Genomic DNA, 14,928 nt, shown 5'->3' on the forward strand with positions numbered 1-14,928 from the left:
AAGTTTTGCTACATATTCTTAAATATGAATGCCTCTCTTTAAGTAGGAAAAATAATAACCATAGAAGCTAAGAAGTCTGAAACAACCATCATTAATGTTATCCCACTTCATCAAGTTGAAGCCATCCATTATTTACAAGAAATCTAGAAAAATTCCAAAAAATCCTAAAACTGCCACTTTCTAATAGGGATTTCTAGGTGACACGTCAAGTTTGATTAGCGTTAACTGAGCTAATAGATGTTCATCCATCAATGGTTCTAATATTTCCAAATATGTATTCATCTCGCAATCAAGTGTCTTGCATATATCACTTAAATGGAGCTATTATGAGAATATTTAATGCAGTCTAAAATTAATTTTAAAACCCAACTTTTACAAAAAAATTCTAAAAATTGAAATACATAATTTATTTACCTGAATATGCATAATAAGGTCAAAATAAGGCATATATGGATGATGTAAGGTGGAATATGATGGAAATTAAGTGAATTTTTAATAAGCAAAATTGACCAAAATTGAGGGCTAACATGTCCCCCTTGTTGATCTTCAAGCATCTCCTCATGCTTTCTTTCTTCTCTTTGATCTTCCGAGTGCTGATGTACCCACTGTCCTTGATCCTGAAGTCTCTTGTTGTGCTACCAGTAGAAGAAAACCAATACCTTCATATTTTCCTTCCTTGTAGATGGTAGCCATCACCTTCTATCTCTCGTATTTGTATTTCCATGTGTTCTTTTCATTGAGCGACCTGTAAGCTTGTTTAGAGATCATGATGTTCTTTGTTTCAAGCTTATCAATTTTATTGTTCAATTTTCCATTTTCTTGATCAGATTCTTATTATTTTGTTTGTACATCTTATTCTCTTTCTTCAAATGCATTTCCAAAATCTTGTTGACTTCCAACTCCCTTGTCAACTCTTTTATCTTCTTGAGATGTTCATCTTGATGTAGCTCTCTTTCTTCTCCTATAGTCTCCTTGGAAAATAAATGTGATGAAGTGGTTCCTAACCATGCATGCTCAAAGTAGGAATCCTTTCCAAGGGCTCTTCTTGAACTTCCCTTTCCATTATTTGTAGTATCTCGTTAATTTGTTTTGATGATGTTGGGATTTCGACAATTTCTACCTCTTGGTCTTTTTCTTTCTCACTTGGCTCTTCTTGCATTCTCTTCCTAGGCTTTCTGGGAACATATAGGAAGGATATTTCTTTCTCAATCATGCCGCTATCCTGTTTCTTCTTAGATCGGGTCCTATGATACATAGGAGAGTTCATGATGCTCCTAGTAACATGCATTTGTTCAAAATTTTCCTTTATTGTTTGTTCCTCAATATGATGTTGAACTGTTATAGACATATTTAGGAACTGCAACCCAAATTATATGTCGATAAACCAAGGGCTATTTAACCCCTAAAAGTGTTGTTTCATACCCTGAAGGATCATAGTCAACTGATTACATCATTCCCCAGAAGTTCTACCTGAAAAACCACTCAGAATCGGCCAAAACTGGACCATACTAACTGCTCTACTGTCAGGGTGCGATGCATACTGACTCCTACACTAGCCAGGTGCGATGCATACTAAAGAAGCCTTCTGTGGGGTGTGATGAGCGAGAATGGACAAATGTTTGAGATAGATTGCTAAGTGGATGCTCATGGAATCTTCTAGAAACTTCTCCTATGACACTTGCCTCTTTGAATTCGCCGAAGGATGAGTAAGAGATCCACGAAATCTCCAAGTGGAACCAAGAACTACAAGTCGAATGACAATAATAAAAAACCCACAGATGACTCACACCCTTGTAGACATCTATAAATGGATCCCTCATCTGAGAGATCTAGAGGCTAGAATTTTGTAATTTGTAAGGAAGTGCTGATAGTTTGTCTTTGAGAAGGAACATTGTATCGTTGGGTGATCTTGGTTTTCATGAGATGAAGAGGGCTTTGATGCTAGGAGGATGATGCTAGATCAGACAGTTGGGTTGTAATTCTCCCTTCTATTTTAATAAAGTTCTTTGAGTTTTCCTCCATACAATTGTGTACTTGTGAATATTGTTGTTTGTGAATGCCATTGTATGTTCAATGTATTTCTGATTCTGCATTGTTTATGATATAATAGATCGAGATGCTTTGATGGTGTTTTGTTACTTTGTTTCTATAGGTATTCTCTAAGTGGGACAAGTAGGAGAGGAGTTGCAAGCTCTATGAAGGGGGAGAGAAATTGAGCAAGGAGTCAAGCGGAAGATCCAGGTTGGTCCCTTTGCTTCTCTCTTATCTATCATACATAGACGAAATCACAAATTGCTTTGATTGTTTGTTTCTAGGATAGCTACCAATCCTAGTGGGACTAGCAGATCGAAAAGGCACTAGTTTTCCCAGAAACAAAATGGTGACTCCACTGGGGAATTGAATAGTTTTTTTGTTTGTTGTTGATTGTTTGCTTTATAAATTATAGACGGAGCCTGAAGTTAGCCAGATCTTAGAATTGCTCTTGCTCTGCAATTGTAAAGTAGATGAATGGTACTTCAATCAATCTCCGGTTTAGTTTATGATTTGAACATCTGACTTACAAACATTCTAGATGCCCTATTGGTAGCTCAATAACATCCTAATATCTAACACCCTAAATGATGATTCGATTAGGCTTCACCTTCTTCAGAGAACGCTCACTGGTTCGGCAGTGAAATGGTATATTGAATTGCTTAGAGCTTTGTTTAACAACTTCAGTTCCCTTGCGACTACTTTTCCAACCCACTTTCAGTTACCCATAAGGCACGAAACGAGGAAATAACTCCTTACCAACTTTAAACATACATCAGCCACTCACATATCTGATCATATTCATGAGTGGCGACGTCGTCGTCGAATGGTAAAGACATATGTTCCTGATCAACTCCTAGCTGAGTGGTTTATTAAGTCATTATTAACTTCAATTACTAAGGATGTGGTGAAGGGAGGAGTTGTCACTGAAGAGAAAGTCATTGCTCATGCATAATATTTAGACTTGATCTATACTCAATCTGGCACACTCTACGACAAAATTCCTGATGCTCCTAGACCAGAATTTTTCGTTCCTCCCCCTCCTAAATTGAATAGGGACTCTCACGCCAGTGATGGTGTGATCGGTACCGCAAGCATGCAAATCGCAAAGGATCCATTTGGTAAAGCCCTTACAGTTTCTAGTCAAAAATAAAATGACAAACCTCTTGCCTCGAGGATTAATGTCATGTCATCTAATAAGGGCAAGAATCCAAAAAAACCAGGGGGTAGGAAGAAAGGGAAAAATAATAAGAAGAAATAGGATAATTCACCTCCTGAAAAATCTTCTAAAAACCCTGTTGGGAAAAAGTAACCTTGTCAACCATGTTTCATATGTAATGAGGACCATTTCATGAAAAGTTGTCCAGATTGAGCTGAGGTTACGAAATTTTTAAAAAATTCAACTACCTCAGCGGTGTTGACTGATCCGTTTCCAAACCCAGAAACTAATCTGGTTGCTATCGATCATGCTTCCACATCACAAGTGCTTATGTGATCCATCTCGAAAGAGAAAAATGATTCTTTGATATCAAAAAGGAATAAATATTATGAGAATCCACAGTCATCAAACAACAAGGATACATATCAACCCAGTAGTTCGACAACAACTTCGTCAGAAGTTGTTCCACCCATCATTCCTGAATTAACTATAAAGCCACCAAAGGGAGTAGTACATAAATCGACATTTAATACTCATGCCTGAGTAGCACAAAATTATAATATACTGGAGGATCTGGCTCAATCGCCATCTGCTATGTCGACACTTGAAGTACTGCAAAATCACCCCTCCCAAAAACAAGCTTTGTTATCAGCAATAGGTGGGATTGACCCAGCGGATTCCAATCTTGTGGCCTTTAACCATAAAAGACACAAACATCAGTTACCAGCCCAACTCACATTCCTTATTAAGGTAAAAGTCCTCAACAAAAATGTTCATTGAACAATCATTGATGAGGGGGCATCTACCTGTATTATGTCAATGAGTTGCTGAAAAACTTTAGGCTGACCACCCTTTCCACGATCATCAATGACATTAAAAGCGTTCAATGGAAGAACATACACGCCGTATGGGATTTTAAGTAACTTGCAAGTTGAACTGGGGGGAAAGATAGTAGAAATTGGAGTCGAGGTCATTGATGGAAACCTTGACTACAATATCTTACTGGGAAGGCCCTGGATTTATGCTATGGCTGCTGTTGTGTCAACATATTTTAGAAAGATTGCATTTCTGCTCCAAGGCGGAATTATGATCTTTGACCAACTAACCCTTTTCCCCAATAGTTCACAAGCTACTGGAAGCATTGCATTGATCAACGGAAGCTCTCAATCACTTCAAAATGTCGGAGTAGGTCTCCTAAAAGACCCTTCCTTAATGGGTACTTTTGCCCTCCCGCCTCCAAATAATCTGGCAGAAGTGGCAACAATGGAAACCTGACATATGATATCTTCTACATCATCAAAGATTAGGAATAAATCTAACAATTTTGATGGTGTTGATCATCGCGAGGTGTTTCCCCCAAGCCCCATAGAATATTTGTAGCAATCAATTTTTTGGGTCTGGGTAGCAAACCCAAATCAACACTCAACGAGTGTTCGGATAGATAGGTCTCTAGAATATGGTACCTTTTCCGATCCTTGGTCTCGTATACATTCTACAGAAAAAGGAATCATTCAGTCGATGATGATAGGAGAGACACCATGGGAAGATTACCACCATCACTCCCACCTTCAAGATAACAATGAATATTATTCAAGCGACCTCAATCATTATTTAGTTTTTGATTTTCTATCAAATACTGTAAATACAGTGGATTCCGAGCAAAATATGTCCAATATTAAGGAAACTATCGCCATTAATATCTCGACCAAACCTAATGTTGTAGAAAATATTCATGTTGGCAAAACTTGTTCTCCTTCAAAACTGGAAGTATACTGCACTCTCTTTCGTGAATTCAGAGATGTCTTTGCATGGTCATATGAAGAAATTCCAAGCATTGGCTTGAGCATCATTGAACATGAAATCAAGATGTATCCAGATGTCAAACCAGTACGACAACGGCTTTGATCGGTTCACCCGAAGAAAGTTGCTGCCATTAAGGCAGAAGTTGAAAAACTTTTGCATGCTGGTTTCATTTACCCTATTCCTCTCACTGATTGGGTATCGAATATTGTTCTTGTAATGAAAAAGCAAGGAATGATTAGAGTGTGCATCGATTATAGGGATGTAAATCAAGCTTGTCCAAAGGACAACTACCCTACACCCTTCATCGACCAGATAATTGATGAATGTGCCGGATGCGAAATCTTTTCATTCATGGATGGATTTTCTGGGTACAACCAAATCAATATCCGCCCACAGGACCAGTCGAAGACTGCATTTATATGTCCATGGGGCACATTCACGTACCATAAAATACCTTTCGGTTTGAAGAACGCAAGGGCAACCTTTCAGAGGGCAATGAACTATGCCTTCCATGAAATCAATCACATCATTCAACCGTATCTTGACGATCTGTCGGCTCATTCATGAAAGTGGACTGATCATCCGCAACATTTGAGAGCCATATTTCTATGTTGCCAAGACTACAATATACGACTCAATCTGCACAAGTGTATGTTTTGTGTTGGTTCTAATTGATTACTTGGTTTTGTAGTTTCTAAAGACAGAATTCAGCTCAACCCATGTAAGGTTCAGGCAATCCTTAACATGCCTCCACCTTCAAGTTTGCTTCAGATTTAGAAACTCCAAGGGAAAGGAAACTTTCTAAGGAGGTTCATTCCAAATTATGTTGAACTTGCTAAAGTTTATACGTGTCTTTTGAAAAAAGAAGTACCCTTCAAATGGGATCAGGTTTCACAAGCTTCCTTTGATGCTTTAAAAGGTTCCCTAGTAAAAGAATCATTAATGTATGCTCCTGACTATCAAAAAGACTTTAACCTGTATTTTGCCGCTATAGATACAACCATCGCCATAGTTTTAGTGCAAGAAGACAATGGAATAGAACATCCTGTGTATTTTTTAAGCCACAACTTAAATGATACAGAAAGTAAGTACTCCTATGTTGAAAACCTAGCTTTAGCAGCTGTTAAAGCAGTACAGAGATTTCGACACTATATTCTCTTTCGCAAAGCTACCATTTTGTTAGATTGCAACCCTATGACCTACATTCTGTCGCGTCAACTACTAAGGGGAAAATATTCCAAATGGATAGTCATTTTGCAAGATTTTGATCTAGAATTCACCAAATCCAAATCAAGGAAATCTCTCATCTTCGCAGAGTTACTTTTTGACCTCCCATCGTCGTCCAATGATTTAACATCTAAAGCATCAATCGTCGATGAGACTCTGTTTCTGATATTGTCAAGTGATCCGTGGTATGGAGATATACTGGTCTATCTCCAAACCCAAACTTTTATGCCTAACACCTCTCGCTCTGAACAGAGGTGTATTCGATACCAAGCCAAAGAATACATGATCATCGGTAATACACTTTACCATCGTGGTGTTGATAAAGTTTTGCGAAGGTGCCTCATAGATGAGGAGGCCGAAAAAGTCCTGAATGGCTGTCATTCAAGTGCGTGTGGGGGGCATCTATATGGTTCTACTACTGCACAAAAGATATTACTAGTTGGTTACTTCTGGCCCACTATATTCAAAGATTGCATAATTGCAGTCAGAAGTTTCCATGCTTGTCATATTTTTGATCACAAAACCAGATTACCACCTGCACCGCTGCATCCAGTAGTTGTTGTTGGGCTATTTGCTAAATGGGGCATAGATTTCATGACATGTAACCCCACCTAGGCTAGGGGGCATGGATATGTTATAGTCGTTGTTAAATATTTTACAAAATGGGATGAGGCAATGCCTACATTAAACAACAACGACGAAACGGCTACTCTTTTCTTTTTTAATCATGTAGTCTCTAGATTTGGTGTTCCACAAGCTATAGTCACAGATCATGGATCACATTTTCATAAGCACATGATGGTTGAATTGACAGCCAAATTAGGAGTATCTGGCGATAGTTCTACTCCATATTATCCACAGGCTAACGGACAAGTTGAGGCGATCAACAAAGTCCTGAAGCACATGCTGCAAGGAATGATTGGAGTCCACAAACGGGATTGGAATTTAATCCTGTACTCAACTTTATGGGAATATAGGACATCAGTGAGAAATGCGACCAAATTGATGCTCTTTCAGTTGGTGTATGGTCTGGGAGTTGTCTTACCAATTCAGTGAGAAATTTCATTTCTCAAGCTCGCAATTGATTTGCTTCCCGAAACTTCGGAGGAAGAGGCTCATTTCTTGGAACTAATCCACTTGGATGAAACCCATCGTGATGCTGCGCTGGCTAACGAAGCACATAAGAAATGTGCCAAGGCGCAATTTGATAAAAAATTCAAGCCTCATGTCTTCTCGGAAGGTGACTTTGTCTTGCTCTACGATTAGGACTCTGATAAATTGGGAGCGGGTAAGTTCGAACCATTATGGATGGCCCCCTACGTTGTTAAATCGGTATTAACAAAAGGAGCCTATGATCTAGTCGATTGTTACGGAATTCCACTATCGCAACCCCGAAACAGGTTGTACCTTAAATGTTACTATGCTTGATTAAGTGTAGTACGCTCTTTGTGTATATGCTTTTGTTACATTTTTGCTTTCTTTTAGTGTTGTCATTTTGGTTAGGTAATCCACTTTGAATTCGTTGTAGATGTTATACTTTTTGGAATCATTTGTTGGGTACACCGACGGAGCTAGTCATAGTACACAGAACCTATCTTCTGCGACTTGGGCCATTTTTGCTCCAAGTGGCAAGTTAGTGAGTTTCAGGGGAATATGTATCGGTCAATCAACGAACAACATCGCTGAGTATAGCATGTTGATTGATCTTCTCTCGAATGCCATTTCACATGGCATACATCGACTTGTTGTTAGGCTAGATTCACAACTCGTCATTCTACAACTTACTAGTGTCTATTTTGTTGGAACACAACTATTTATCGTATGTTCCTAAGAGTCATTATTTTGGAAAGACAGTTTGATTCCATTCAATATCAACACATTTCCGAAAACTTAAACACATTAACTGATTCTTTAGTGAATTATGTGTTAGATAGACATTTGCAGCATTTGTAAAGAAAGCATTTTACATTAACATTTACATCAGGATTGCATAACTTAACCAAGGTAAAACTCCAAAAATAAAAATAATATAACTGTTTATAGTTTTTACAAAATGTTTTCGTGTCCAAGACAAAATCGGTCATATGACCAAGAAACTCAAAAATGAATGCAGAAGAGCATCCTAGATTAATGATGTTGGTGATAACCTGTCACCGCCTGTGTGATCATACGTGAGAGCCTAGTCCATCGACTCAACACACCAGTAGGATGGCGTTGTAACCTCAGAGGTAACTCATCGGTCCTATTATCACCCCAAGAAACTCTCCTAGTTTGTATCTCATAGATTCTCGAGAACATTACAAAATCAACATAATGTTGGAAATGGATGAATGGAAGGTATGATGCATATTCAAGCCAGATAACCACTTCTATTATGCTTAACTCTAGACATGGGTGAACAGCCCCAGAATACAAGGCTTTAGACCACCAATTAATCATAGTTTGAGGATTAGGTGAATATGGAGAATGCTGACCACAACAGCAGATGCAAAAGACCATGTGATGGCCGGCCGCAACCAGTAAAGAGTTCTGCAAATCTATTTCCTAATGCACAGATAGGATGACAGCTCTCTGGCATTAAGTAAACAGAAACCTGCGGAACACATTCAATGATACATACTAGACTTCAACACAGAGGTGGGATGATAGCCCCTCTAATGATAAATATCAAAAGCACATGAACAAATGCATAACATGCACAACCTAGAATAGAATGGAAGTGGAAAGTGAGAAATTAAGAGCAAAAGAAGCTTGTATTAGCTAAAAATGAAGACCAGACGTTGCAAGTATCAAAGTAGTTACAGTCTCCAAAATTTGAACCTTACATAAAAAATACAACCATCAACGCTCATTACATCTTGTTTTTGGGTATATATAGAGTTTGATTACAAAGTTATTTTGCTATTCTATGCGTGGAGGGGTCATAATTGACCACCAACGGCTTTAACTCTCTGATGGAGTCTCTGCTACAATTTGCGTGCTTTAATGAACACAATTGACCTTTTTTGCTACTCGGTCGTCCTTTGTGAATAGGTGGAGTGTTGTACAGAGGAGGTTCCATAACTGATAAATGCTTTAACTACTCGAGGCTGTTCCTATTTCTGCTGGGCCATTTTGTTTCTTGAATGTAGTTGTTGAGGAGTAACTACTCGAGTACTGGATATTGGTTATGCTCGTCCTTTGGAAGCATGGTACAGGTCGAGGAGGCAAAGACTGCATGGCAAAAAAATGAGCGGGACGGGGAATAAACATTAGCCATTGGATTAAACGAATGAACAGTGGGAATCTCTTGGTGGGAGGCATTGGGAGGAAGCGGGGATGGATGAACGTGAGCTGTCAGATCGTGGGCGAACAGATCTGACGACTATTGGGTGGAAGAGATGCGCGGGGATTAACGACCGAGAAAAATGGTTCACGCATTGGGGCAGTATTGATCGCACCGCTTACGGGGGATGGGCGGTATTCATACGCAGGCGAGAGATGCGAGTAATCAGCCGATGTGTGGTGGATAGGACAGGGAGGAATCTGCTTTCCCCGCGAGCTAATGTGCGGTTCTGTTATGACAGCGGGGGAAGCATATGCTGTTGTATCTCATGGTAAACGATTGGACGCCGAGGTATGAATACGCACATTTTTTACTAATGTGACAGGAAAAGCTAGAGAAAGTGTGCGGTCATGTGAACTTAGTCATATGATGGCTAAAACTTAGCGCTTGGGGGTCAGAGGAACCACAGAATTACACAGAGTTTCAGAGGTAAAATGGAGGTAGTGGGTTTGACAATATAATTGGGGGTGAAGGAGAATAATGAAGGTGACTGGTGTGGACCTTTTCTGAGTAGAAACCTAGGAAATGAGCTTGCTTAGGCCCCTTGAACATCAGCAACTTGTAGCAGAGCTAACACTGGCTCCTTCTGGGGACGAGATCCTCCCTGTGAGGTATTAAGAACCTGCAGATCAATGGCTTTCTGATAAAAACCAATTAGCAAAAATTGCTAGTGTTCCATTGCGCATGGAGTTTGACTGATCCTACACTAAAACTGATAAGATAAAATCTTTACAACTTTAAGGCCAAAAGACCTTAAACAACAGAAATATTCAGAAAGCGCCCATTAACTAGGCCCTCAAAAACTGCTTCCCCTCCCATACTTTGTAGTAGGAAGGTATTGTTCCCTTGAATCTGAGAAATGATAAAAGGCCTTGTCCAGAAAGCATCAAATTTCCCATGCTTGCCTTTCATATATCCTTAGAGCCCAAAATCAGCTTGCTAATTTCCTTGCTGTGTCTGCTAGCATGTTTATCCCTCCCATGCCTCCCAGACTAGTATATAAAGTCCAGATGAAGTATAGGCCATCTTTGACTGATAATGTCCAGCATTGGAAAGTTTTTGAAGATGATGATGAAATAAAAACAGTTTTTTCAAGTCATTGATGAGTTTTCTGAAATGCAAATTGACCAAGAGAATGAAGTCTTGGAAGAAACTCCCCAATCCCAACTTAGAATCAAAATTGGCAAAGATAGCATTGTCCAGCTTCCTAGCAATTATATACCTAAGGGTTTAATTCCTTTAGAAAGACTGTTTGACCAGAATGATGTGCCTTATAAGGCTGCCCAAAAAGGAGACCAATCTACAATTTGTAAGCACAATATAGGGAGTCCAGGTCATCCTAGATATATAGATTTGTCTACTCGCCTGTTTGTTGACCAAAGTTCTGAATACTGCAATTTAATGAAGCAATTTGCTGATGTGTTTGCCTGGGAATACAGTGACCTGAAAACCTATGATAAAAAGATTATTCAGCATAAAATCCCCTTAGAAAAAGACATTATACCTTTCAAACAAAAGCTGAGACCAACAATCGTTTGCTCCTTCCTCTGATTGAAAAAGAAATCAAAAACTGTTGGCTGTCAAAATCAGGGAAAATTTTAAGAACCCCCCCCCTAAATTTATAAATATAATAAATGGGTGAATCTCCATGGTATATAGGAAAAATGGAAGGCGATTTTATCAATAATATAATATGTATATATAATTTTTTGGCGAATCTCTCACCAGGCATGGCGAATATTTTACTCAATTATAAAATCTTGTAAGATCTTAGCGAGTCTTTCACTAAATAATAAAACTTTGTAAAGTCCTAGTGAATCTTAGCATAGGCTACATGTTGGTTTAATTCCCCCATTTAAATAGGCTACATTCCAGGTGAATACCATGGGTCAATACCATGTGCCATTTTGGTGAATACCATGGGTCAATACCATGTGCCATTTTTGTTTTTATTAATTCCAATATTAGGGTTAATAATGGTTTTTTGCATGGTATTAATAACAATCTAGTCCATGGTATTTGTCCCATAGTATTTTGGCCATAGGTTTCACCTAAATATAACCCATTTTTTGAGTGTTCGTAAATATAAGGTGACTTATGGAGTAAATATGAAAAAATGTTTTATTTGTTTACCATACCTCTCGTTTATTTATATTTTTATTAATTTACCATACCTCTTTTACAAATATGGTATTTGGCCCATAGGATTCACTTAAATAAAACCTCTTTCTTGAGCCTTCATAAATAGAATGAGGGTTATGGACTAAATATAAAAAGGGGTTTTATTTATTTACGATACGTCTAGTTTATTTATATTTTTATTTATTTACCATACCTTTTGAGTAAGTATAAAAAGACGTTTTATTTATTTACAATATCTCCACTTTACTTGTATTTTTATTTGTTTACACCCTTACATGTATATAAGGTGACTTGTGGAGTAAATATAAAAAACGTTTTATTTATTTAACATACCTCCACTTTACTTATATTTTTATTTGTTTAAACCCTTACATGTATATAAGGTGACTTATGGAGTAAATATAAAAAATGTTTTATTTATTTACCATACCTCTCATTTATTTACATTTTTATTAATTTACCATACCTCTTTTATAAATATGGTATTTGGCCCATAGGATTCACTTAAATAAAACCTATTCTTGAAAATGGGCGAATGGAAGGTTGTAAGTCCTAATTTCAAGGGCTAAATTTAACTTTTTTACCCTCTCCCTTAAAATAAGGTGGGCTATTTGAGGTGATTTGTAAAAATGTACTATGATACAAAATATTCACCCACTAAAAATTCAAAACCCCTTAATTTCGCCAAAGGGCGAACATTCGCCCCTAAAAGTATCCTTGGTCAAAATCATAGTCCCTCTCAGATATTCAAAGTGGGTAACCAATTTGGTTGTGGTTAGGAAGAAAAGTGGAGAAATCAGACTCTATGTTGATTTTAGAAACTTAAACAAGTGCTCCAAGAAATACAATTATCCCCAACCCAAAATGGATCATTTGCTGCAGAAGGTCTCAGGAGCCAAAGTGATGTCTTTCTTGGATGGATTTTCAGGCTATAACCAGATTGCTGTACATCCAGATGACCAAGAGAAGAGTACGTTCACCACTCCTTGGGGCACTTTTATGTATTCCAAGATGCCTTTTGGGTTGATGAATGCTGGAGCTACCTTTCAGAGAGCTATGGACATAGCATTTTTGGGGGAGAAGGATAATTTTTTCCTTATCTACCTTGATGATATAACAGTGTACTCCATCAGCCACCAAGACCATGTAAAGCATTTGAAGAAGGTGTTCCTGAAGTGCACAAGGTTTAGGATTTCAATCAATCTTAAAAAGTCACAGTTTGCTTTACCAGAAGGCAAGCTGTTAGGGCATGTTGTATCTGCTGCAGGTGTCCGAGTTGATCCAGAAAGAGTAAAAGCAATACAGAACTTGTCTGTGCCGAGATCAAAGAAGGATATCCAGTCCTTTCTGGGCAAGATTAACTTTGTGAGGAGGTTTATCCCAAATTTTGCAGAACTTGTAAAGCACATTACCTCCATGTTGAAAAAGGGGTCAGAGATAAAACGGACCAATTCAGCACGAAGATCCTTTGAGTCCATTAAAAAAGATATTATGGAGGCTCCTACTTTAATCAGTCCAGATTACAGCAAGGAGTTCCATATATTTTCATTTTCCTCCGAAGACACCCTTGCAGCAGTATTATTGCAAGCAGATGAAGAAGGTTCAGAGAATCCAGTGGCATTTTTTAGCAAAACATTAAGAGATGCTAAGCTAAAGTATGATATCATTGAAAAACATGCATATGCTCTTATCAAATCTTTGAAAGCCTTCAGGATTTACATTCTGCATTCCAAGATAATTGCATATGTAACCTGTTCTTCAATAAAGGATGTCTTAACACAGCTTGATGCTGATGGAAGAAGGGCCAAATGGATTGCAAAGTTGATTGAATTTAATATAGAAATGAAGCCCACCAAACTTGTCAAAGGTCAGGGCCTTGCCAGATTGTTAGCTGAAGAAAATTGTAGAACTTTGGACATAAATCTCATAAGCACAAATGTAGAAAATGGTCAAACAGAAGAAGAAGAAGAAGAGGCAACTAAACCAGAAAAGAGTCAGACACTAGCTGAAAATCTAGCTTCTTGTGATTGGTACTCTGCAATGGCTAAATTTTTACTGAAGCTAGAGGTTCCTCCAAATTTTAGTGCAAAGCAAGCCAAAACTATTAGAGTCAGGGCAACAAAATACTATATCCATGACAATCTTCTCTACGGGAGGGACCCCTCTAGTATTCTTTTGAGGTGTTAGGATAAAGAACAATCTATAAAGTTTATGTAGCAGTTTCATTCCAGCATTTGTGGAGGACACCATTATTGGAAAACTACAACTCACAAGATTCTCAGAGCTCGGTACTATTGGCCCACCTTATTTTCTGTTGTGTTTTCATTCATTAAATCTTGTGAATAGGTGCCAGACATTTGAAGGAAAGCAACAATTGAAGTCCCTACCCTTGAAACCAATACATGCTAATGGACCTTTTCAACAGTGGGGCTTGGATTTCATTGGAGAGATCAATCCACATTCCCGTGGCCAGCACAAATGGATCTTAGTTGCCACTGATTACTTCACTAAGTGGATTGAAGCGATCCCGACCAGAAAGGCTGATCATAAGGTGGTCATCAAGTTTTTAACAGACAATATCTTCACTAGGTTTGGATATCCACATAAAATAATCACAGACAATGCAACAGCTTTTAGGGAAAACTAATTGGTGGATATGTGTGATTCAATGGGCATTAAACTGGGTCATTCCACCTCTTACTACCCTCAAGGAAATGGTCTAGCAGAATCCTCTAATAAAATCCTGCTAAGGATAATCAAAAAGCTATTGGAGGACAACAAGAAGAATTTGGATTCTAAGCTCAAGTATGCACTATGGGCTGACAGAGTGACCATTCAGAAATCCACAGGGAATTCTCCTTTCAAGCTGGTATATGGCACTGAAGCTGTATTCCCAATTCAGTTAACTCTCCCTGTGGCAAAATTCCTTAAAGAAGAATAGAATGAGGAAGAGGGCATGGCAAAAAGGATCACCAATTTAGCAGAGATACATCAGATCAGAGAATAGCTGGTTGAAAAGTATGCAGCACATCAGAAGAAGATCAAGGATGCTTTTGACAGAAGGACCAAAACAGATAATTTTTAGGTTGGGGATTTGGTTCTAAAGTGGGATGCACTGAAAGAGAAGAAAGGAAACCATGGGAAATTTCATGCTTTCTGGACAGGGCCTTTTATCATTTCTCAGATTTAGGGGAAAAATACCTTCCTACTACAAAGCATGGGAGGGGAAGCAGTTTTTGAG

Source organism: Pinus tabuliformis, chromosome 5_2 (genome assembly GCF_031772625.1).
Source record: "Pinus tabuliformis cultivar Carrire ecotype Pingquan chromosome 5_2, CPIR1, whole genome shotgun sequence".
NCBI lineage: Eukaryota > Viridiplantae > Streptophyta > Pinopsida > Pinales > Pinaceae > Pinus > Pinus tabuliformis.